Source organism: Chlorocebus sabaeus, chromosome 24 (assembly GCF_047675955.1).
Source record: "Chlorocebus sabaeus isolate Y175 chromosome 24, mChlSab1.0.hap1, whole genome shotgun sequence".
NCBI classification, from domain to species: Eukaryota; Metazoa; Chordata; class Mammalia; order Primates; family Cercopithecidae; genus Chlorocebus; species Chlorocebus sabaeus.
This window is the reverse complement of record NC_132927.1, coordinates 79231324-79257911: the sequence shown is the minus strand read 5'-3', so window position 1 is coordinate 79257911 and position 26588 is coordinate 79231324. Positions and strand designations below refer to the sequence as shown.

The following is a 26588-nucleotide window of genomic DNA, read 5'->3' as shown; positions in this document are numbered from 1 at the left end:
CTCAACCCAACAAATACTGACAACAATAATTTATTGCATCTCTTATGCTATTTATCCTTGTAAGCCATCTTAAATCTCTTGTGTAATCGAGTAAGGTGTACATAAATTTGGCAAACTCGAAACTGATCATAATTTAAAAATTTAGATTATGTCCTAAAATATTAAATTTAAATTATGACTAGTAAGTCATGTCCACAAAAATGGCTGAGTAAGGAACTGAAAGTCTATCCTTCAATATACGCATTTTTAAAACTGGCAAAAACTGTCAGAATCTACTATTTTAAAACTTTGGAAACTAACTAAAAACTTGCAGCAATCAGAAGAATGCTTAATCAAGAAAAACCAGCTGAATCTCAGCAAGAACAGTGAGTTCCGCAGCATTTTAACCTTCTCTGGTCCCATCCTGGCTGCAGCAGTGGCCTAGAAGACAACAGGCTGCCACTCTGGTGCCACCGGTCCAAGAGGGAGCATTGGAATGGGCCTCATCTGCAAAGAACTGCAGTTGTTTGTTTTGACCTGTCTATTGACTCCCTGGAAGACTGGCTCAAAGGGTTTGACTTAACCTCCCAGTGCTGAGGCATCTACTAGGGAAACAGGGAAAAAGGTTACTGGAAATATTCACAGACAATTATTTGCTGCTGCCTGAACCACTGGATAACAGTTGAGGCAAACAATAGATTTACCAAAAGCTTGGGAAGAAAAGCTGAGGAGTAAGATGTTTTGGAAAATAAGGGTTTGAAAAGCTCTGACACATTCTTGGAAATCTAGAAGGTTCCACAAATGCCCAGGGCTGTGTACATGTTCAGGAAAGACCTGAAAAGGCCCTAGGCTTCCACTCTGGCTGACCTTCAGGTTCTGTGCAAGCTGGCAGTGAATGCTAAGGGGCCACCGTCAAATGCCTGGCTGAGTGTTGAAGCTGTGCTCCAACATACACACAGACCTCATTTCAAAAGACTGGAAGGTATTTTTTGTTCTAGGTGCTTAAATCTCTGTCTAATCATAAGCTGACCACTATATTAATGGAACAGAGAACTCAGTGGCCACACATGATGAAGAATATATACTATACAAAATTAGCTCAGAAAAATAACTATACAAACAATGACTGTAACAAGCAGCCAACAAACCCTGGGGGAGAAGGAAGAATCTCATTTCCAAAGTTGTCACAGTATTTTCCAGCTTTCATCAAAATATTACAAAGCATGCAAAGAAACAGGAAAGTTCGATTCACATGCAGAAAAAAGGTAAGTAACAGAAATTGTTCAAGAGTAAGCCCAGACATTAGACTTATGGATGAAGACTTTAAATACGCTATTTTAAATATGTTCAAAGAACTAAAGAAAACCATGTTCAAAAATCTGAAAGATCCATCAGAACAATGTCTCGCTGAATACAGAATATTGATGAGGAAAAAAATATTTTAAAAAAAGAACCAAACAGAAATTCTGGAGTTGAAAAGCACAAAAACTGAAATGAAAAATTCACCACAGGGGCTCAACAGCATAAATAAACAGAAAGCAGTAAGAATCAGAGAACTTAAAGATAGGACAATTGAGATTATACAGTGGTGTTAGGAACAGAAGAAAAAATAATGAAGAAAATAAACAGCCTCAGAGACTTGTGGGACACCATCAATTGTACCAACATACACATTATAGCGTCTCAGAAAGACAGAGAGAAAAAGAAACAAAAAAAAGTTTGAAGAAATAATGGTAGAAAAGTCCTGTAATTAATGAGAAACATTAATCTGCATAATGCATAACCAGGAAGCTCGACAAATTCCAAATAGGATAAATTCAATTCAAAGAGCCACACCCAGACACACTGTAGTCAAACCGTAGAAAGCAGCAAGAGAGAAGTGACTCTTCAAGTACAAGGATTTCTCAGTAAGATTAGCAACTGATTTCTCATCTAAAGCCATGGAAGCCAAAAGGTAACAAATTAAAGGGCTCAAAGAAAAAAATCTGTCAACCAAGAATTCTTTTTTTTTTTTTTGGAGAAGGGATCTTACTCTGTCACCCAGGCTGTAGTGCAGTGGTGCAATCATAGCTCACTGCAGCCTCCAACTCCTGGGCTCAAGCAATCCACCTGCCTCAGTCTCTCTGGGAGCTGGGACTACAGGCCAGTGCCATCATGTCTGGCTATTTTTCAACCAAGAATTCTATATCCAGTAAAACTATCTTTAAAAAATGAATGAGATCCCAAAAAAATATATTGGAAAACTCCAAGTGAGATTCATCCCAGGAATGCAAGGTTGGTTCCACACACAAAAACCAATCAGTGTAATATATACTAATAGGACAAGGGGGAAAAAAACCACACAATTAGTTTGATTAATGTAGAAAAAGTATTTGACACAATCCAACAACCTTTCATGATAAAAACACTCAGAATACTAGGAACAGAAAGGAAGTTACTAAGCATGATAAAGGGTCTCTGTGAAAAACCCACATACACTGGTGAAAAACTGAAAGCTTTCCTCCTAAGAACAGGGCAAGACAAAGATACCTATTTTCATCACTACGAATCAATACTGTCCTGGAAGTTCCAGCCAGAGCAATTAGGCAGAAAAAAGAAATAAAAACCATCCAAATTGGGAAAGAAAGAGTAAATCTATTCACAGACAACATTATCCATCAGAGTTGCAGGGTACAAGATCAACACACAAACATCATCTGTGTTTCTATACACCAGCAATAAATAAGCAAAGAAAAGGAATTAAGAATGCAATTATATTTACAATAGCATCCAAAATAATAAACTACTCAGAAATAAATTTAATCAAGGAGGCAAAAGAATTTTTCAATAAAAACTACAAACACTGATGAAATAAATTAAGACAAAAATAAATGGCAAGATATCCCATGTAAATTGATTGGAAAACCTAATATTTTGGTAAATACTAACTATGGTACTACCAATAATTTATAATGCTTATGCCATTATTTTATGGTATTAAAATAATGGTAAAACATTATTCTAGGTGTGTTTCTGTGAGGATGTTATAGATGGGATTAACATTTAAACTGGTAGACTGAGTAAAGCAGACTGCCATCCCCAATACGAGTGGCTCTCATCTAATTAGTTCAAGGCTTTAGTAAAACAAAAAGGCTGACCCTCTCCCTGCAGCAAGGCAGGTTCTTCCTGCCTATCTTCAAGCTGACACATCAGCTTTTTTCCTGCCTTTGGACTCAAACTGAAACGATGGCTCTTCCTGGGTCTTTGGCCTGCAAGCTTTCACCACTAGCTTCCCCAGTTCTCAGGCCTTCAGTCTTGGGCTAGGGCTAGAAGTAAACCATCTGCTCTCTTGGATCTCTAGCTTGCCAACTCCTCCTGCAGATCTTGGGATATGCCTACCTCCGTAATTGTGTGAGTCAATTCCTTTTAATAAATCTCTAAGACTAAGACAGACACACACACACACACACACACACACACGCACAATTGGCTCTGTTTTTCTGGGGTACCCTAAGATACTACCCAAAGTGATACACAGATTCAATGCAACCCCTATCAAATTTCCAACGGCCCTGTTTTGCAGAAATAAAAAAACTGAGGCCAGGAACCGTAGCTTACACTTATAATCCTAGCAGTTTGGGATGCCGAGGCAGGAGGATCACTTGAGGCCAGGAGTTCAAGACCAGCATGGGCAATATAGTGAGACACTATTTCTACAACAGAAAAAATAAAAATAAAAATCTGATCCTCAAATTCATAAGGAACTGCAAGAGACCTCAAATAGCCAAAACAATATTGAAGAAGACGACCAATGTTTTAAGACTCATCCTTCCCTCTTTTAAAACTTACTGCAAAGCTTTAGTAATCAAAACTATATGGCACTGGCAGAAGAACAGACATATAGACCAACGGAATAAAATCGAAAGTACAAAAGTAAACACACACACACACACACACATATATATATGACCAAGTGACCTTTTTTTTTTTTTTTTTTTTGAGACACAGTCTGGCTCTGTTGCCCAGGCTGGAGTGCAGTGGTGCAATCTTAGCTCATCGCAACCTCTGCCTCCCAGGTTCAAGCGATTCTCATGTCTCAGCATCCCGAGTAGCTGGGATTACAGGTGTGTGCCACCGCACCTGGCTATTTTTGTATTTTTTTTAGTAGAGATGGGGTTTTGCCATGTAGGCCAGGCTGGTCTTGAACTCCTAACCTCAAGTGATCTGCCCAACTTGACCTCCCAAAGTGTTGAGATTACAGGCATGAGCTACTGCACCTGGCCTCAAGTGACTTTTGACAGGGGTGCCAAATGAGACCATTCAGTAGGAAAAGAATAGTTTAATAAATGGTTCTAGGACAGCTGGATCAACACTTGCAAAACAAACTTGGACCTCTACCTCACTCCACATATACAAACTAACTCAAAATGGATCAACAACCAAAATATAATAGCTAAAACTATAAAACTCTTAGAAGAAAACACAGGAGGTAAATCTTTAATGACCTTGAATTTGGCAATGGATTATTAGATACAACAACAAAAGTATAAGCAACAAAATAAAAAACTAAATAAACTGAACTTCACCAAAATGAAAAACTTTCGTGCACCAAAGGAGGTAATCAATAAAGTGAAAAGACAATTAACAGAATGGGAGGAAATACTTGCAAATCACATATCTAATAAGGGTCTAGCATCCAGAATACATATAAAGCACTCTTACAACTCAACCATGAAAGACAATCCAATTTTAAAATGAGCAAAGGATCTGTATACATGTTTCTCCAAGGAAGATACAGAAATATCCAACAAGCACATAAAAAGATGTTCAATATCAGTATCATTAAGAAAATACAAATTGGCTGCTCTGCCTATGGGGTAGCCACTCTTACTTCTTTACTTCTATAATAAACTTGCTTTCACTTTATAGATTCACCCTAAACTCCTTCTTGCATGAGATTCAATAAACCTCTCTTGGGGTCTGGATTGGGACCCCTTTCCGGTAATATCTTCCTGGCAAGCCCCAAAGGGATGATACTGAGGAGACTCCCAACCCAAAGGAAATAGACTGCAGCACTGATTGGCCAACTTTGGGTAAGTGGGATGCATTTACCTGGGTAAAGGATGGGACTGGGTTAGGCCCAACTTAGGGGAGTTAGAGTCTCTCCTAAGAGAGGGATAAAGGTGCCTCTTAACAAAAGGCAAGCACACTTGACTGAACTTGGGTTTGAGGCCCAACTTAGGAAGGTTAGTCCTTAATAAAATGTAGGGGGTTGGAGGCCCCTCTCAGTGGAGTCCCTCTCGACTAAGAACTGGCTGGCACTATGGGATGTTAACTGCTATTCTCTTTGGATTAATCTGCCTTGTACTCTTTGCTGACAGCTGTGGGTGACAGAATTAGACATGTCCAAGATCATGGGACATGGGGAGCTTTTTCCTCCCCAAAAGGGGAAACTAGAGCTGACGGGAATGCTGGGAAAGATCCCTATGCTCCCAACGAGCAGCTACCTGAACTTCTGAGTCAGTGTCAGCTGCAATGGGTGGGCCTTTCTCTGGTCCCCCTGAGCTTCTCGCATTCCCCACTCTGCTGCAGGCAATGCTTTTCTCCCTTTCTTTCCCTTTCCCATCTTTCCTGTTATTCAGGGCCACCATCTTGCCCAAAGACCACATGTTGAGGAATGTCCTTGAGAGCTTGATCTTGTAATCACGTGGCAGTACTTCCTCTGTCTCTGCCTGCCAGGGAACAGGGATTTTGGGGTAGTAGTTAGCTGTACAAATTATCTCGAGCAGTTAAAAGCCTTTGCAAGCTCAAAATTTACTGCTCTGGGCTCCTGGGAAGAGCAATGGAAACTGCCCAACGCTGTAGCTCAGCAGTTAAGGCTTTGTCTTTTCACAATGGTGGCCTGAGTTCAGGTTCAATTTTTAGCCTAGAAAATGAACACCTTCTGGTTGGTATTTGGGTGACCTTTGCCATTTGTTGATTCTCCTCCCCTTCACGAACTATCTTAAGTTTTCCTTTCTCTGAGCACCTGGGCAGTTACGTTTGGCAAAGTTCAAAAGCCAGGAATATTGGCGGTTTGGTGTGGCTAAAGCTAGGTAATGAGATGTAAAAGGACTTTTTAAAGAGTGCTGTGGTTAAAAGTCACTTAATTAAAAGTGGATATTCGAGCTCTAACAGCCTGGGACTTTCTTAGGAGAAACAGAGGAAGCACCACACACCCTGTTTTGGGAGAACCTCTCTTTTCCTCATGGAACCCCAAGGATTATTAAACCCCAAGGATAGATCTTCCCAAAAGCTAAGGCTCCATTCTGCTTTGCACCGCATTATCGATTTTTACTTTGGGGGTATCAGAAATTACTTCACATTATCAGACAGCTTCGATGTGTAATAACTAGGTAGGAAATACATTTAATACTTTTGGGGAGAGCTAAATGGCATGATGGGGATATGTGGATCTTTGTGTGTCTGGATCAAAAGCATGCTCTTGACCACCTGGAAGGTATGGAGATGTCCTCACCCTTCCCCACTGAGAGATAAGACTCCTGTGGGGCATGGGCTGATCACAGAAAGGGCTGATGGGCTCTTGGCAACAAAATACGTGGTAAAATCATTGCACTGTCTTGTTCTGTAGCGTTTCTCTTTTGGGGATCCAGGATCCAATATAAAAATGAGATCCTCAAGTTCTAGAGCTCTGTCTTGCCTTCCAATTGTGCTTGCTTATTAGGCCGTAGAAACTGCATGCTTTCCTCGCCCTGTTCCTCCAGGGCTCCACCATAAAGCCACTAATCCAATTAAGAAACTGGCAAATGAAAAACCTTACAACTACTACATTTTCTTCTGTCTGTATATTTATATGTGTTGTGTGTGTGATATAAAAGGCTTTGATTAACTGGTTTAAAAATAAGTGCTTAAATATTTTGTCAGAAAAGTAAAAAGTGTAATGCCTTTTAATTCATGTGACTTAAGCTGTGGGAAGTAAAGAAAATTTTTAAGATTATTGGTAAAATAAAGACATTTGGTCTAAATCAGGTAGGTCAAATTTTAGGTTTGCCAAATGCTTTAAGTTTATAAACTGCCTCTTTGACTTGTGAAAATTGTTCAACTTACCTAGACCCATAGATTCTAGGTAAGGCCTGGGGACATGTAGAGTTAGCCATGCCTCCTAGCTATGCTAGAAAGAGTCAGACCTTATCTGCACTTCTGCCTGGTGTCCTAGGCTCCGTACCTAGTACATAATTAAAACTGCATACCAAGTTTTTCACCAAAAATAAACACTGTTAAGAGTCAATAGTATAACATGTACTTGAGACTACTGGAAAAAGTTTTACATGCGAGGTGTGTAGGGAAAGTGAAATGTGTTTTGGTAAAAGATAAGAAGACATGTGAATGTGGAATCTTTTTTTTTTTTGGCCTAGATTAAAGGGCTAAGGGATTGTTTTAAGTTAGGATAAAGCTGAAGGTTTGCAAAAGTTGTGGAAATTTTGTGAAAAATTAATCTTGTAAAAGAAATTCTGTATGTGAACATACTGGCTGAAGTTAAAGTGTAATGATTTAGTTCTGTAAATTGAACACTGGAATAAAAGCACAACAGGGTTTTCTTAGAGCACTGATCCACTCTTTAACAAAAATTTGTAAAGGATTATAAAAGGTATATAAGAATCTTACCTTCTGGTCCAACATTAAAATTGGGTAGATTTGTCTATAATGTTTTATTAAGAATTGGGTTTAACATTAATTAGTACACTAATGCAATGGTGACATTTGGCTTATTCAGTATAAAAATCATACAGGAAGCATTGTCAAATATGAAATGGTGTTTGGCTTTCTTTGACCTGTATTTATATAAATATGTTATTGGTATGTGTTACAAAGTAATGGGAAACTCCTAGAATTCTGATATGACTTAGCGTATGTTATTAATGATTGTAATTATGTAAAATCGTATGCCACAAAAGTAATCAAAATTCCTAGTCAATTGTGCCTTTAATAGTGGTTGCCTTGGCCGGGCGCGGTGGCTCATGCCTGTAATCCCAGCACTTTGGGAGGCCGAGGCGGGCGGATCACAAAGGTCAGGAGATCGAGATCATGGTGAAACCCCGTCTCTACTAAAAATAGAAAAAATTAGCCGGGCGCAGTGGCGGGCGCCTGTAGTCCCAGCTACTCGGGAGGCTGAGGCAGGAGAATGGCGTGAACCCGGGAGGCGGAGCTTGCAGTGAGCCGAGATTGCGCCACTGCACTCCAGCCTGGGCGACAGAGCGAGACTCCGTCTCAAAACAAAAAAAAAAAAACAAAAAAAAAAAATAGTGGTTGCCTTAAGACTTTTTGTCATCCACAGACAACTGCTGTGTTGATCCTCTTCAAAAGGTAGTTTATAGTCAGCTATAGGACTTCAGCAGGTGCCCTTGGATGCAGGTTTCTAATAACTTTGGAGATTGTGACATTAGAATAGAGGTTCTTAGGCTGGGTGCGGTGGCTCATGCCTGTAATCCCAGCACTTTGGGAGGCCGAGGTGAGTGGATCACCTGAGGTTGGGAGTTTGAGACCAGCGTGACCAACATGGTGAAACCCCATCTCTGCTAAAAAATACAAAAATTAGCCAGGCGTGGTGGCACGCACCTGTAATCCCAGCTACTCAGGAGGCTGAGGCAGGAGAATCGCTTAAACTTGGGAGGCGGAGGTTGCAGTGAGCCAAGATCACGCCATTGCATGCTAGCCTGGGCGACACAGCAAGACTCCGTCTCAAAAAAAAAAAAAAAAAAAAAGAGGTTCTTTCAGGACTCTCATGGAGAGCTGAAATGATTATGAATATCAAGTGGAACAGGAGTTAACTGCATGGACTGAACAAAAGACTGAAGTAATTTTTGACTTTTTGCTTAAAACGTTGCTGATCATTTTTGTTTTTCAGAGCCAAGAAAACTTTTGAGCTACTTACAGCTTTTGACAACTGAGTAAAATATATTCCTGTGAACAAAACTTGGAGCATATTTGTTTTTCTCTACCTGCTTTCTCCAGAATTTGGAAACTATTCGTGAGTATTAACTTATGGCAATATAGTTATTTGAACAAGTGTAGTAAGAATCTGTTTTCTTTTGCAACAGGACACAATTAGAGAAACTAGTTATTTTACCAAGGCTTTGATGGGAATGGTGTGCTTTCTTTTAAGGACTCAAACTTGACTTATAGAGCCAGTATAAGCCCCTTGGGAAAACTGGCCTCATACTTTGTCTACACAGTTCCTGTGCAGGGTTCCTGACCTGTGAAATAAAGAATGTCACTTTCTGACAGGCCCAGGAGCCTCACGTCATCTTGGGACCTCAAGAGGAGAGGCATTTCCCAACTCACAGGTTATTTGAGGGTACAAACCCAAGGCTGGGCTTGGCTTTAAAAAAAGTCTTATCTGAGGTTCCTTTTATGGAACGAAGTTCCATCAAAGTCAATTTTTAAAACCCTATGTGAAAAATAATTGTTCTTGCTGCACTTTATACAAATAATCAGGCCAAGTATAATAAAACAAATCAGTATTACCATGATTTGTCTTCAGTAAAAATGGGAGACCGGAGAGAGAAAATAAATTATGTTTCAGGAACTATGGTACACCTGTTACTAGATTCTAGCCTCATCAGTTGTTTTTAAGTTTTTTTCTGCAACTTAGGCTAACCCTGCTTACTCCTGTGAACCAACCAGTGATCTCTGGCTGCTGCTCCCAAGAAACAAGAGAGATGGGTAATGTAAAAATCTGGATCAATATTCTAATTCTGGGCACATACTGGAATCAGCTGGCGACCCCATATCAGCTTGGTTTCAACAACTGCCCAGTTCATGGAAAGCCTTATTTAGTTTACTCAGGATAATTTTAGTTACTCTACTTTACTGTTGTGGACTATACTGCTGTTGTACTCTTTGTGTAGGAATGCAGGATAAGTTTACTGAATGTTTTCTTAAACTGAACGCTCATTAATCTTCCAGATACCACCTTTTGTTGGAACTCAGAGTTATGAATGGCCCTCACCATATTGATGCTTTCTGACTGAGCTCTTCTCTACCCTGAGTACAAGAGACCCTCATAGTTAGGCAGGAATATCTTTGCCCTTATTCAGCCTGAAGAAGTTACAGAAGATGGATCTTTGTCCCTCTACAACTCTTAGGATTAAGGGTTCCCCTGTAAAAGACAAGGGGGAAACATGTCAGAGGTGTCTGAACCAGAGAAACTCCATCTTGAATAGGGGAGTAAAATAAGGCTGAGACATACTGGACTACATTCCCAGGAGGTCAGGCATTCTAAGTCACAGGATGAGATAGGAGGTCAGCACAAGATACAGGTCATAAAGACCCTGATGATAAAACAGGCTGCAGTAAAGAAGCTGACCAAAACCAAGATGGCGATGAAAGTGACCTCTGGTTGTCCTTACTGTTCATTATACCCTAATTATAATGCATCAGCATGCTAAAAGACACTTCCATCAGCACCATGACAGTTTCCAGATACCATGGCAACGTCAGGAAGTTGCCCTGTATGGTCTACAAAGGCAAGAAACCCTCAGTTCCAGATACTGCCCACTCCTTTCCCATAAAACTCATGAATAATCCACCCCTTGTCTAGCATACAATCAAGAAGTAACAGTAAGTATAAGCAGCTGAGCGGCATGGGCTCTGCCTATGGAATAGCCATTCTTTATTCCTTTGCTTTCTTAATAAACTTGCTTTCACTTAAAAAAAAGAAAGAAAGAAAGAAAGAAAGAAAATATAAATCAAAACCACAATGAGTTCCCACTTCACACCCACTAGGATGGCTATAATTTTTTTTTTTTTTTTTTTTTTTGAGACAGGGTTTTACTCTGTCGCCCAGGCTGGATGGAGTGCAGTGGTGTGAACATGGCTCGCTGCAGCCTTGAACTCCTGGGCCCAGGCAATCCTCCCAACTCAGCCTCCAGAATACTTGGGAATACAGGTGTGCACAACCATGCCCAACTAATTATTTTACTTTCTGTAGAGACAGGGTGTCACTATATTGCCAGGTTGGTCTCAAACTCCTGGACTCAAGTGATCCTCCCACCCTGGCCTCCCAAAGTGTTGGAATTACAGGCATGAGCCAACATACCTGGCCCCCCCTTTTTTTTTTTAGATAAAGTCTCATTCTGCAGCCCAAGTTGGAGTGCAGTGGCATGATCTCGGCTCACTGCAACTTCCACCCCTCAGGCTCAAGTGATTTTTGTGCCTCAACCTCCCCAATAGCTGGAAGTACAGGCTCGTGCCACCATGCCTGGCTAATTTTTTGTATTTTAGTAGAGACGGGATTTCACCATGTTGTCCAGGGTGGTCTCAAACTCCTGAGCTCAGGTGATCTGCCCGCCTTGGCATCCCAAATTGCTGGGATTACAGGTGTAAGCCACTGAGCCTGGCCTATAATTTTTTAGAAAAGGAAAATAACAAGTGCTAGTGAGGATGTGGAAAAACAAACCCTCATACACTGCTGGTGGAAACACAAAATGGTTCAGCCACTAAGGAAAAGAGGCTGGCAGTTTCTCAAAAAGTTAAAACATTACCATATGAGCCAGCAATTCCACTCGTAGGTATAGGCTCAAAAGAACTGAAAAAAGGTACTCAAAGAAACACATGTACACGTATGTTCACAGCAGTACCATTCACAATAATCAAAAAGGTAGAAACCACCAAAGTGTCCATCAATACATGAATAAACAAAATGTAATCTATCCAGACAATGAATATCATTCAGCCTTAAAAAGGAATGAAGTTCCGATTCATGCTACAACATGGATGAACCCTGAAAACATGCTAAGTGAATAAGTCAGACGCAAAGGGCACACACTACATGATTTCATTTACATGAAACATACAGAATAGGGAAATCCACAAAGACAGAAAGCAGACTGGTAGTTACCAGTGGCTGAAAGGAGGGATAACGGGGACTCACTGCTTGTGGGTATGGGGTTTCCTTTTGGGAATAAAAAAAAATATGTTGGAACCAGATAGAGATCACGGTGCACAACACTGTGAATGTACAAAATGCCACTCAATCATTCACTTTTTAATGACTAATGTTATGTGTATCTCACCACAATTTAAAACACTGTTTAAAAACAAAAACAAAAACGAAACAGCCAGGTGCGGCGGCTCACAGCTATAATCCCAGCACTTAGGAAGGCTGAGGTGGGCAGATCACTTGAGGCCAGTAGTTCAAGATATGCCTGGGCAACAGAGTAAAAAACCCATCTCTACAAAAAATACAAAAATTAGCTGGGTGTGGTGGTGCACACCTGTAGTCCCAGCTATTTGGGGGGCTGAGGTGGGAATCACTTGAGCCCAGGAGGTTGAGGCTGCAGTGAGCCAAGTTTGCACTACTGCACTGCAGCCTGGGTGACATAAAAGACGACTCTCTGAAAACCAAAACTAAAACCTACTATAACCACTTAGTCACTTGGATGGCTAAAATTTTAAAAACAGAAAATCACAAGTGTCGACAAGGATATGGAGAAATAGGAATCTTCACATATCGTTGACAGGAATGTAAAATGGTGCAGCCCATGTGGAAACAATCTGGCAGTTCCTCCAAAAGTTACACACAGAATTACCGTATGACCCAACAATTCCATTTCTATGTATATACCAAGAGAACCAGTATGTTCACGCAAAAACTTGTTCACAAACGTTCACAGCAGCAGTATTCATAACAGTGAAAAAAAAGCAGAAACAGCCCAAATGGTCAGCTGGTAAACGGATAAACAAAACGTGGTCTATCCATACAATGAACTCTGACTCAAGCATTAAAAAAAATGAGGTACTACATATGCTACAACATGGATGGACCCTAAAAACATTATGTAAGTTATAGAAGTCAGAAACAAAAGGCCACATATTGTATGATTTCCATTACATGAAATGTCCAGAATAGGCAAATTCATAGATACAGAAAGTAGATTAGTGGTTGCCAGAGGCTGGGGTAAGGGAAGAATGGAGAGTGCCTGCTTAGTGGTATGGGGTTTCTTTTTGGGGTGATGAAATATTCTGAAATTAGATAGTAGTGATGGTTGCATAACATTCTTTTTTTTTTTTTTTTTTTCCCGAGATGGAGTCTTGCCTCTGTCGCCCAGGCTAGAGTGCAATGGTGCAATCTCGGCTTACTGCAACCTCTGCCTCTCAGACTCAAGCAATTCTGCTGCCTCAGCCTCCCAAGTGGCTGGGGTTACAGGCGTGTGCCACCATGCCTGGCTAATTTTTTTGCATTATTAGTAGAGACAGGGTTTCACCATGTTGGCAAGGCTGGTCTCGAACTCTTGACCTCAGGTGATCCGCCCACCTCGGCCTCCTAAAGTGTTGGGATTACAGGCATGAGCCATCACGCCTGGCCATGACATTCAGAATAGACACAAAACCACTGGATTGTATACTTTAAGTGGTTTAAATGGTGAATTTTATGTTTTGTAAATTTTATCTCAATTAGAAAGTTTTTAAAATTTTTTTTGTGGGGTAAAAAACGGTGGTGGGGGGAACATCCAGATTCCTGAATCCTGCACAGCCTGGTAGCCACTCCTTACCACCACCAGCAACATAAAAAAATGGCTAGCAGGCAGGACACCGTAGCTCACACCCGTAATCCCAACACTTTGGAGGTCAAGGCAAGAGGACTGCTTGAAGCACCAGGAGTTTGAGATCAGCCTCGGCAACATAGCAAGACTCAGTCTCTAAAAAAAAGAAAGGCCAGGTGCAATGGCTCACGCCTGTAATCCCAGCACTTTGGGAGGTGAGGCAGGAGGATCGTCTGAGGTCAGGAGTTCAAGACCAGCCTGGCCACTATGGCAAAACCCTGTCTCTACTAAAAATACAAAAATTAGCCGGATATGGTGGTGTGCGCCTGTAGTCCCAGCTACTCAGGAAGCTGAGGCAGGAGAATATGAGAATCGTTCGAACCCGGGAGGTGGAGGTTGCAGTAAGCCGAGATTGCGCCGCTGCACTCTAGCCTGGGCGACAGCGTGAGACTCTGTCTAAAAAAAATAATAATAAAAATAAAAAATAAAATAAAATAAAATAAAATAAAAATTAGCCAGGCATGGTGACACATGTGAGTCCTAGCTACTCAAGAGGCTGAGGCCGGAGAACTGCTTCAGCCCAGGAGTTCAAGGTTACAGTGAGCTACGATCACGCCACTGCACTCCAGCCTGGGTGACAGGGCAAGATTCTGTCTCTATAAAAAAAAAAAAAATTGCTTTCAAATTTTTTTAAACAGTTAGCATATTGAACCTTATATGACACAATTCTGTTTATCCACATGTAGATCCAAAGAATTTCACAAAATCCTAAGTATCTTAATAGGAAAATTAAATAAGTATCTTAATAGGAAAATTAAAAGTAAGGAGGAGTAAAGATATTAGAAGTCAATGAAAAACAAAGTTTCAGGGGAGAATGTTTTAAATTACATGCAGGGAATTGAAGAGAAATAAGCGGCCAAGAGCACAACTACAGCCTCACACACAGACCACACTGGCTGACGGTGAGGACAGAAAGCAGCCAGCACTGGAGTTGGTCACGTCTCGTTCGCAGGCCGGAACAATAATACCTACAGGTACAGCTCCGACAGCAAAATCCAAGTTCAAAGGCCCCAAACTAAATATCACTGTAAAAAAAAGCTCCTAAAACTAAAAGGCTAATTTTTTCTAAATTATCTGTGGTGGTTGCTGGGCATGGCGGCATGTGCCTGTAGTGCCTGCTCAGAAGGCTGAGGCGGGAGGATCACTTGAGCTCAGGAGGTTGAGTCTAGCCTGAGCAACCGAGAGACTTTGTCTCTAAAAAAATAAAAATAAAAATAAAATGTCTGTAAGGGTAATTTATTTTCTTTATTTTTCTTTTGAGGTAATTTCTTTTATTTTCTTCCTTTTCTTGCTGTCACCCAGGCTGGAGTGTGGTGGTGTGAACACGGCTCACTGCAGCCTTGAACTTCCAGGCTGAAGTGATCCTCCTGCCTCAGCCTCCCAACTAGCTGGGACTACAGGCATGCACCACCACACCCGGCTAACTTCTCCATTTTTTGTAGAGACAAGGTCTCGCCATGTTACCCAGGTAGGTCTCACCAATGTGGCCCAGGCTGGTCTCGAATTCCTGGGCTCAAGCAATCCCCCTGCCTCAGCCTGTTAAAGTTCTAGGATTATGGACATGAACCACCCGTGAGGCCTGTGATGGTAATTTCTAATCTATGACCATATCTGGTCTGTTCACACTGAGCTGTGGACAGGCAGGAATCCCCTGTGTGTTCCACACACAGGCCTATCACCAGAAGTGGCAAGAAATAAGTGAGATTGCATATTTGGAAGGATTACGAAAACCTTTGATTAGAGTTCTTGATTTAAACATAAATACCTTTACTTCACTTGCTTATATATGGGCATAAAAATGGTTAAATTCTATTTTTATCCTAAAATTTAGATATGACAATTATAAGTTAATGGCAATTCTACAATATTTATAATAATTATGTGCTGATAAAGAAAAATTATGTAAATTCAGTTAAATGCATTAAAGATGATATTTGAGGCAACTTTGAGTAACTTGCCAATGAACGTTTGGCATCCTGATTTGGGGGAGCAGCTTGCAGGTTCCAATGCTCAGATGCTGGACACACACGCCTCTGGTTAGCACAGTGGTCATACACATGCTGGGAATCCGAGGCCACTGCCTATTTAACAGCCCACTGCCTATCCTCACCGAGCATCAGGTTTGAGAAGACGTTTGCTTCCACACAGAGAGAAATGTACTGCTGAATGGCAACAACAGATCCACTAAGCAAAGACAGCGCTAAGAAAATTACAATGAAGGGAATTGTGTGATTAAAAAATGGCACCTATGCCAGTGCACTCTGAGGAGCTAAGGAAGGGCAACACCAGAAACTACCAGGAGCGCAGAATCTGGCACTCTGAGCTCCGTAACTTTCTTTTTTTTTAGACAGAGTCTCACTCTTATTGCCCAGGCTGGAGTGCAGTGACGCCATCTTGGTTCAATGCAACCTACGCTTCCCAGGTTAAAGCGATTCTCCTGCCTCAGTCTCCTGAGTAGCTGGGATTACAGGTGCGTGCCACCACACCCAGCTATTTGTGTTTCTAGTAAAGACGGGGGTTTCACCATGTTGGCCAGGCTGGTATTGAACTCCTGACCTCAAGTGATTCGCCCATCTCGGCCTCCCAAAGTGCTGGGATTGCAGGTGTGAGCCACTGCACTTGGCCTGAAACTTTTATTCCGCAGTCTTCTTTAAGCAGAATTTTTACTCTATTACTTTACTTACTGTTTGGTACAGTTTTAGACAAAAATATACTGTATTTTGAGGTCTTGTTATTAACTAAATGAAAGGCATCTCTAATTATTTAAGAAAATTCTTTCATAAAAGTTTAGTTTCTAGTCAGCTACTCAGGAAGGCCCTCACTCACAGCTGAGGCATATCGATACCTAGTACAGCAAAGAGGTGGACTGGATTCCTTTCACTTTCTTCTAGGCCTCCATTCCTCTAATGATTTGTTTTATGTTCCCTAGTTCCATGATTTTAGTTGAGCTACACTGTAATTAGAATTTAAAAACTGGAAACAAAAGTACATCTGCTGACAAAAGGGTGCTCCAAGAGCTGGAAAGCCCGGGGAAAACCACAAAAGGGAAGCATCAGATACACAAAGCAAAAGGCTCTTGCCACAAGAAAGCACTAAACATGACACACATGGAGAAAAGCAGTTCAACATCAAGTCCAGCAGGGCAATTAAAGATATCGTCCAAGTGATGCCAATAAAGGGAGAAGGGCAAAGATCATGAACAGACAGGTGTGCCCTGCTGATAAGAAAGCTTTCTGAAAATCCACATTCATGCAAACATTTCAGCATACTGACTCTGTTCCTGATACCTGATACCAAATGTTCCACCGCGGGAGAGGGCCCACAGTCAGCACCCTGGCAAGTAACAGGAGGCTGGATCCTCACCAGACAGACAGGCAGATCACAGTCACACATGAAAAGCCCCCTTAGGACAGGGAGGGAGAGAGACACAGACCAAGTGACTCAGGCAGACTCCTAGGAAAGAACCTGATTAAACCACAGTATAAGACATGGTCTTAAAGCCTTCGAGAAAACAATAGTCATTTGGGGCCCAGCACTGTCAGTATCCCTTGGTTCAGAAGAGTTAGGAGTTTTAAAAGGTATTCATTCAACCCTTACTATATGCAAAGACACTGTGCCTCTTTTGGCCCAGGACCAGAGTCCTGCCATCTGGACAGGAAGCAGGGAGAGGAGCCAAGGGCTCAGTCCACTCGACATGCGACCAAGTGCAGGCAGCACTTCTCCAGATGGAGGCTTCCCCTAGGCCACACCTGCCACACGGGGCTGGAGCCCTGGGGCTGTATAAGGGGTAGAAGTTGCAAGTGTGATAAGGTTCATCTTCCTGGAGTGTCAACTGTATTTGAAGAAGTGAAAAGCATAAAACATGGCCATACTGAGAAGCAGATTATGTTTCAATCATTAGAATAAAACATGAGATTTCAAAAAACACTGGATCTGCCAGGCGCTGTGGCTCAAGCTTTCAGCATACTCTGGGAGGCGGAGGTGGGAGGATTGCTTGAGGCCAGGAGTTCAAAACCAGCCTGGGCAACATAGCAAGACCCCGTGTCTTTTAAATAAAAAAGACAAAAAGACAAAAAGAATCAACAACACTGGATCTCACATCTGTGCAGATGTGTGCCTCCTGGTGAGGGCACCACGCAACTCTGAAGTACCTGTGCTGAAAGGCTGAGCCAGAAAGTGATCAAGCCTCTATATCCACCCAGAAGCAGAAGAACATGTCCAGCGGAAATAGCAAAGGCTAGAATGGGGGAACTTCTGACGACTGAACAATCAGCCTGGATTTTCCAACAAATAAAATGCAAGGAAAAAAGGGATGGGGAAAAGTACTCCATTGATTAAGAGACTTAACAGACATATCAGCTAATTGCAATTATTTGGACCCTGCTTTAAACAAACTAAAAATACCACAGACTATTGGAGAAAATTGAATGGTACTATGATGACATCATGATTATAAATGAAATTTAAACAACAATTTTCTTGACACTTTTCAACTTATCAAAAATAGTTATGTATTAAATCTCACTTTGGATGCAAACTTTCCAACTTCTTATACTTATTTTTAACATTCTAACATATGAAAGATTTATTATTATTATTATTTAAAAGGACAGGGTCTTGGTCTATGGCCAGCCTGGATGGCAGTGGCATGATCCCAGCTCATTGCAGCCTGGAACTCCTAGGCTCAAGTGATCCACCTGCCTCAGCCTCCCATGTAGCTGGGACTACAGGCACACACCACCACACCCAGTTAGTTATTTTATTTTTTTAGACAGGGTCTCACTGTGTTGCCCAGACTGGTATCAAACTCTTGGGCTCAAGAGATTCTCCCACCTCAGCCACTCAATCACAAGTTAGAGACTGAAACACAGAGTATTTTATTTTCTTTCAAACTCCTAGAGAAAGATGGTTAAGGAGCAAATAGTTCTTGTATCAAAAAATGCAATACTCCATGAGGCAGGTCACATTCTGAGGCTGCCTGTGCCTTCCTTGCAGTGGGGCACCTTCTAGGGAAGGGTAGGGCTGAGAGATTTCAGAAAGTAGGCCTTGGATAAAGAAGTGCAGGCCACCATTCTTGGTTTTCTAACTTATTCACTCATTCCTGGACCATGAGGTACAATGTCTATTATTTTCAGTTTAATACTGGTTTGAAAAAAAAAGAAAAATAAGGTCAGACACAAACCAAAACAAAGTGCCACGTATGTAGAAAGTCAAATACATCTGCTGAAGAATGAAACTGCTAAAGCCAAAAATGAATATGTTCAGGATGTTTTACAATTTAATTACTTGATTTTTATGCAAGATGAAAAAGTAACAGCTGAAGAAAGAAATCTACACAAATTAAAACTTTTTTAGTGGCATACCTGTGTGTCATATGCTTTAAGGAGATATATGGAAGCTTGATCAGGAAGGAAGGACTTCAATAAAAAAAGGAGCAAAGCAACGCCAACCTTATCCTTCTTTAATTACTGTAGCGGAGTCCCTTACCTAGAAAATAATAATAGTTGGTCAATTCTCATCTGGAAAAATTTACAACTTTTAAAAATTTAATTTCAAGGCAAGGCGCAGTGGCTCATGTTGTAATCCCAGCACTTTGGGAGGTGGAGGAGGGTAGATCGCCTGAGGTCAGGAGTTTGAGACCAGACCGGCCAATATAGTAAAACCCCATCTCTACCAAAAACACAAAAATTAGCCAGGCGTGGTGGCACACACCTGTAATCCCAGCTACTCGGGAGGCTGAGGCAGGAGAATAGTCTGATCCTGGGAGGCGGAGGCTGCAGTGAGCCAAGATCATGCATGCCACTGCACCCCAACCTGGGCGACAGAGCGAGACTCCGTCTCAAATAAATAAAAATAAAATTTCAAAAGGTAAATTTCTATAATATGAAGAAATTTAAGATAAAACATGATTAACTACTGTACATGCATGTGCTTTGGGGATTTTCCACAAAATAAAATCTGATTATTTTAAAATTGCTTTTACCATGAGGTATTACTTACTTATAGAAAAGTATAGGAAACACATGTATACCGTTTCATGAAGCTATTACATAAATACCAGTCCAACTACCACCAAGGGATGGAGCATTGCTAGAACTCCAGAAAGGCTGGGTGCCTCTATCTGAGCCCAAACCCCTTCCACTACATACATAAGTAAGTACTAACTTAACAAAATGACTGATTTGTTGAGGCAGGATCTCGCTCTGTCACCTAGGCTGGAGTGCAGTTGTGCAATCACAACTCACAGCAGCCTTGACCTCCCGGACTCAGGCGATTCTCCCATCTTAGCCTCCCAAGTAGCTGGGACCACAGGAGGATGCCATCATGCCCGGATAATTTTTTTTTTTTTTTTTAGAGGCTGGATCTCCCTATGTTGCCTAGACTGGTCTGGAATTCCTGGGCACAAGTGATTCTCCCACCTCAGCCTCCCAAAGTGCTGGAATTACAGGCATGAGCTACTGTGCCTTTTATGATTTATCATTTCCTAACTTTTCTTTAGAGATTTATCATCTAGGTGTGCAGCCCTACCAAACATAATTTATATAACTACCAGAAGCAGATGAAAATAACAAAATCATACTACATATATTCTTGTCTTGCTTTTTTCTTTGCCTTTTTTGTTGTTGCTGTGTCTGTAGTTTATTTTCATTGCTGTGTAATATTCTACTCAGTAAATATGCCATAATTTAGTTATCCATTCTCATCCCCTAGGGTGGTCTCTGCTTTGGAGCAAATACAAACACTACTAAGATTTTTCTGGTACAGCTATCTCAAGCACTTTAGGCATGTATTTCTCTGGTGTACATATCTAGAAGTATGATTGCTAGCTTATACACTAAAGCCAAACTATTTCCCAAAGCAACTGTAATGTGCACTCCCATCAGAAGGGTATAAGAGAGTTTCTGTTGCTTAACTTTTTCAACAATTACCAGACTTTTTCATTCCTGCTAACTGAACAGTGGTATAATAGTATTCTAAGATCTTTTTTTTTTTTGAGACAGGGTCTCAAAGTGCAGGCTAGAGTGCACGATCATGGCTCACTACAGCCTTCAAACTCCTGGGCTCATGAGATCCTCCCACCTCAGCCTCCCAAGTAGCTGGGATTACAAGCATGTGCCACCACACCCAGCAAATTCAAAACATTTTGTGGCCGGGCGCGGTGGCTCACACCTGTAATCCCAGCACTTTGGGAAGCCAAGGTGAGTGGATCACGAGGTCAGGGGATCGAGACCATCCTGGCTAACATGGTGAAACCATCTCTACTAAAAACACAAAAAAATTAGCCGGGCTCAGTTTCACTGGAGCTTTGTCAATTTTACCATTTTTTTTTTCCTTTTAGAACACAAAGTCTCACTCCGTCACCCAGGCTGGAGTACAGCGGTGTGATCATAGCTCACTGTAGTCTCAAATTCCCGAGCTCAAGCGACCTGCCCTCTCCTCTTACCCAAAGTGCTGGGATTACAGGTGGGAGACACCATGCCTGGCCCATGATGGAAACTGACTATTTAAGCCTGAGTGCAGCGGCATGCCTGTAATCCCAGCACTTTGGGAGGCTGAGGTGGGTGGATTGCTTGAAATTAGGAGTTCGAGACCAGCCTGGGGAACACAGACTCCGTTTCTACAAAAAATACAAAAATCAGCCGGGCATGGTGGCACATGCTTGTAGTCCCAGCTACTCAGGAGGCTGAGGCAGGAGGACTGCTTGAGCCTGGGAGACAGAGGTTACAGCGAGCCGAGATCACACCCACTGCACTCCAGCCTGGGCACTAGAGTGAGACCCTGTCTCCAAAATATATATAAATAAAAATTTTCCCATCAAATATTATTTTCTTTCTATCTGAATTTCCTTTAATATTCCTTTAGTGCCATTCTGCTGGCGATAAATTCTCATGTCTATTGGCCTAAAAATGTATTTTTGTTTTTGGGGTTTTTTTTGAGATGGAGTCTCGCTCTGTCGCCCAGGCTGGAGTGCAGTGGCATGATCTCGGCTCACTGCAACCTCTGCCTCCCGGGTTCAAGTGATTCTCCTGCCTCGCCCTCCAAAGTAGCTGGGACTACAGGCACCTGCCACCACACCCAGCTAATTTTTGTATTTTTAGTAGAGACAAGGTTTCACCATGTTGGCCAAGCTGGTCTCAAACTCCCAACCTCAAGTGATTTGCCCGCCTCAGCCTCCCAAAGTGCTGGGATTACAGGGGTGAGCCACCATGCCTGGCCTAGAAATTTCTTTACTTTTGAAATAAATAAAAATTTATCCTTCATTTTTGAAAGACATTTTTGCTGGATACAGAACTCTAAGCTAACAGGTTTTTTTCTTTCAGTACTTTGAAAATGTCGCTCTGTTGTCTTCTAGTTCACACAAGATGTGACCAGGAATCACCGTTATTAGTAACTTTGTTCCTCTGTAATGTGCCTTTTCTTCTGGCTGCTTTGAAAGCTTTTGATCTTGATCACTGGTTTTTTGGCAATCTGATTATGAGGTACCTTGGATTTCCTTATATTTGCTCTGTTTGGAGTTTTTGAGCTTCATAGTTTGCAGTTTTCATCAAATTTGGAAGATTTCCAGCCATTATTTCTCCAAATATTTTTTCCATTCCCTCCTCTTCTCCTTCTGGAACTAAGTTATACATATCTTAAATCAGCTGACTTTGTCCCACAGGCTGCTGATGCTCTGTGATCTCGTGTAGTCTCGATGCTCTGTGCTGTGCTTTGGAAAGCTTCTACTGCTACGTCTTCAGGCTCTCAAACTCTGTTCTTCTGTAGTAATAACCTGTTGTGATCCCTCCACTGCATTATATATGTGTGTATATGTATCATTTTACTCTATATAAATTTATTTTATTATATATTTTATTACATAAATAAAATATATATATTTTATTTATTTATTTTGAGATAGAGTCTTGCTCTGTTGCCAGGCTGGAGTGCAGTGGTGTGATCTTGGCTCACTGCAACCTCCACCTCCTGGGTTCAAGTGATCCTCCTGCCTCAGTCTCCTGAGTAACTGGGATTACAGGTGCCCCCTATCACGCCCAGCTATTTTTTGTATTTTCAGTAGAGATAAGGTTTCGCTATGTCGGCCAGGCTACTCTTCAACTCCAGACCTCAAATGATCTGCCCACCTCAGCCTCCCAAAGAGTTAGGATTATAGGCATCAGTTACTGTGTCCGGCATTTTATATATTTTATATATTGTATTTTCATCTCTGGAAGTTTTATTTCAGTCTTTTCTGAATCTTTCATTTCACTCATTATGCTTATGTTTTTCTCTACATTCTTGAGTGTGCAACATATTTATAAGTTATTTTAATGTCTGTCATCCCTTGTCATTTTGGGGTTTCTCTTGATTTTCTTCCTGGTTAATATCACATTTCCTTGCTTCTCTGTATACCTCGTGATTATTTATTAGATGCTAGACACAATTTCTTTTTATATTTTTGGGTGCTACTTTTATTACATCCTTTTTAAATATAGTCGGGGCTTTGTTCTGAGAATGCAATCAAGTTATCTGTAATCAGTCAGGGCAAGTCAGGAGCAGCCTATTGGTCTATGGATAATTCAGCCCTACTGCTAAGGCAGCCCTTCTGAGGAATCATCCTGACTCCACAGATGAAAAAGCTGCTCTGAATCCACTCTAACAAAGATGAAAAGACAACCCTTCAAAGGATCTATCTTATACCCTACCACCTAGGTGGTGGGAACACATACTATTCCCAGTCCTGTGCAACTGATGTCCAAGAAGTGCTTGGCCTTCTCCTTTTTGGCGGTTCTGCTCCCAGCCTTGAGGTGCTTCCTCAAAGGCACGTGCAGACCAGGACGCAGCCAACACCTCAAGGCAGTGCTTCTGCAGATCTCTGGAGCTCTCTCTCTAACCTGCTCCCTCCTCTCCTGTGTTTTCCTCCACAAATTCTCACTGTCTTGTCCTCCCCAATTTCTGCTGTTTCATCACTTTAGTGAAGCCAGTGGGTTCTGTCTGACTTCTTTCTTCCTGCCCTGAAACATGGAAACTGCCTCACCAGACAAACTAAGGCTATTTGTGTCAGTAAAGTTTTACTGGAATACATCCACATCCATTCACCTACATACTTCGGATGAAAGCAGGCACAGAGCATAGCAGAGTAGTTGTGACATTAACAGCATCTGGCCCACAAAACCTAAAATGGCTACTATACAGCCCTTTATAGAAAAAAAGTGCAGTTTCGTGCTGTGGGGTATGAGCTGGAATATACTGAGTCTCGTGCTGTGGGGTATGAGCTGGAATATACTGAGTCTCGTGCTGTGGGGTATGAGCTGGAATATACTGAGTCTCGTGCTGTGGGGTATGAGCTGGAATATACTGAGTCTCGTGCTGTGGGGTATGAGCTGGAATATACTGAGTCTCGTGCTGTGGGGTATGAGCTGGAATATACTGAGTCTCGTGCTGTGGGGTATGAGCTGGAATATACTGAGTCTCGTGCTGTGGGGTATGAGCTAGAATACTGCAGGGCTTGTTTCATTTGTTACCCTTATTTCAAGGAACACGTTCCTAACCAGCCTTCTGTCAAATGCATGAAAACTATTACTTCATATATTTTGTCTGGTTTTCAAGTTGTTTAAGACAGAAGTCAATTTGGGTCTAGGGCAAGGCAAGTGTGATACTTGCATTAAGCACAAATTTTAATCGAGTGCCCAAAAAACTCAGTAATAGAGATAAGATCAAAATTAATGAAAAAATCCAGGAGGTACAAAATACCACAATTTTATATATAGTATCAATAATGGTGTCATGCCAAGCCATACTGGAGCTTGAGACAAAAAGAAAAATCATTAATACTGATCCTGTCTTTAAAATTTGGGGTTTGGACCAGGCGTGGTGGCTGACTCCAAAAATCTCAGCACTTTGGGACGCTAAGACGGGAGGACTGCTTGAGCCCAGAGTTTGAGATCAATCTGGGCAACATAGTGAGACACCACTCTACAAAAAAACTAAAAAAGTATCCAGACGTGGTGGCATGTGCCTGTAGTCCCAGCTACTTAGGAGGCTGAGGTGGGAGGATCACTTGAGCCCTCCTAGCTGTACTACCACAGCTGTAGTGAGCTATGATTGCTCCATTGCACTCCAGCCTGGGCAACAGAGCAAGACCCTGCCTTAAAAAATAAAAAATAGTTTTGTTTTTCATCATGGATTTTTTTTGTATCAAATTTGATTTTTTTAAAGTACTGCATTAAAATATTAATAATCTTGATTACTGAGATTTTGGGTGTCCCTTTAAATTCTGCACTGAGGCAAACGCCTCACTTGCCTTACTGTAGTCCTGGGGGGGCGTAAATCACCGCCAATTCCATCATGGTGGAAATAGAAGTCTCCAGGAATAACTTTCTTACTAAGTAGAATTAGACTAATACCTTATCACTATAAGAGTTTATCACAACTGCCAAACTTAATGTTTTCATTCTCAGAGACATCTTTGAAAAAGAGATGACTTCAATGTGAAACATTATGCTCTAATTACTTCTCACTATTAGGAACTAACAGTAAGGAATGTGCATGTTCCCACATATACCCATTAGAGGCAATCATTAGATGTGTATCAGATGGATATAAATGAGTAAACAAAAGCACTCTGTACACATGAAGATACTATGAGAACAAAAACTTTCTTCTAATTACTAAATAAATACAGACACACAAAGATGTTGTGACTGCAAAATAACTGAGTTAATTATACAGTATCTGGGTGACACACTGACAGTATGAAGTAGACCAAAAACAGCCACCTGCAGCAACTGCTGCCAAGTCAATTTCTTGACTGGTGAAAGTAAGTGCTCGGTCTCCAAATACACAAGTTCAACTAAAAGCAAATAATGGCTGGGCACGGTGGCTCCTGCCTGTAATTCCAGCACTTTGGGAGGCCAAGATGGGCGGATCACTTGAGATCAGGAGTTTGAGACCAGTCAGGCCCACATGGCGAAACCCCGTCTCTACTAAAAATACAAAAAATTAGCCATAAGTGGTAGTGTGCGCCTGTAGTCCCAGCTACTTGGGAGGCTGAGGCAGCAGAATCGCTTGAGCCCAGGAGGCGGAGGTTGCAGTGAGCGGAGATCACACCACTGCACTCCAGCCTGGGTGACAGAGTGGGACTGTTTCCAAAAAAAAAAAAAAAAAAGGCAAACCAACCAATAAGCTTCTCTCTTGGTTTTGCAGAATTAGCATCCTTTTGAAATTAGTCTGCTCATTTTGTAGGCATTCCTAACTCCCAATCCTACCTCATCAATGTGCCAGGAGGGCACTGGGCAAGCAAAAGGACTCATCCATATGACAGTGAAAGCTTCAACCATGAGCCAATTTCCACAGATTCTCTACAGTGTTCATTTCACAGAAGGCACTGGTGCAGGAAAATGTTTTCAAAAGTACTGACAAAAAAGGTGTTTTTAAAATAAAAAATGTTATGGTATTAAATTTAGCAGGGGAATGAAGATTATGAAATTTAAAGGGGTAATTATCATGAAGAAATTGTCTAGAACTCAAGGAATTCAATGTTAACGATCAGACGCCATCAAATTCACAACATACCCGCTCCAATACACACTTCCCTTGGCATCTGCTGCTTCTGAGATAGCCTCTGGGTGTGAGTCGACCCTACCCTGCTGGCTCAGCATCCCCTTCCTCACCAGGAGTGGACTTGCAAACTCTGCTCCAGCCACAACGACTGTCTCCTTCTGGGTTTTTGTTCTTCCACTGTCTGTCAAACACTTCATCTGCAAGACTCCATTCAAGTATCTTGACAACTACTATTTATCACTAGACTTATGGTTTTCCACTAAACTTTAAGCTCCTTTATAGCAGGGATCATGCTAAATTTATCCAGTTGTCTCAGTGCCTAGCAGGATAGCAGGCACACTCAGCAGGTACCACACTTGTTTGTTGAATTAAACTCCTGCAAGCATCTTTTCTCTAACTCTCCCTTGCCAGGGAAATTGACCTTACCTCCTGAAATCCTGGTCCTATAAGGACATCCATCACAACACTTACAAGCCTGTACTTGCC

At 41.5% G+C, this 26588-nt stretch overlaps 1 protein-coding gene across 7 annotated transcripts in view; it reads right to left on the bottom strand.

The window, feature by feature from the left end:
* Nucleotides 1-26588, bottom strand: part of TRAF3 (TNF receptor associated factor 3) — a 137045-nt gene that overhangs the window by 48647 nt on the left and 61810 nt on the right. For 5 of the 7 annotated variants that reach the window (XM_007987922.3, XM_007987917.3, XM_037984566.2 and 2 more), the window contains one exon: nucleotides 18926-19049. The exons of the other annotated variants lie outside the window; for them this stretch is intronic. The gene's annotated coding sequence lies outside the window, so the exon portion shown is untranslated. The remainder of the gene's footprint in view (nucleotides 1-18925; nucleotides 19050-26588) is intronic. 7 annotated transcript variants of the gene reach the window in all.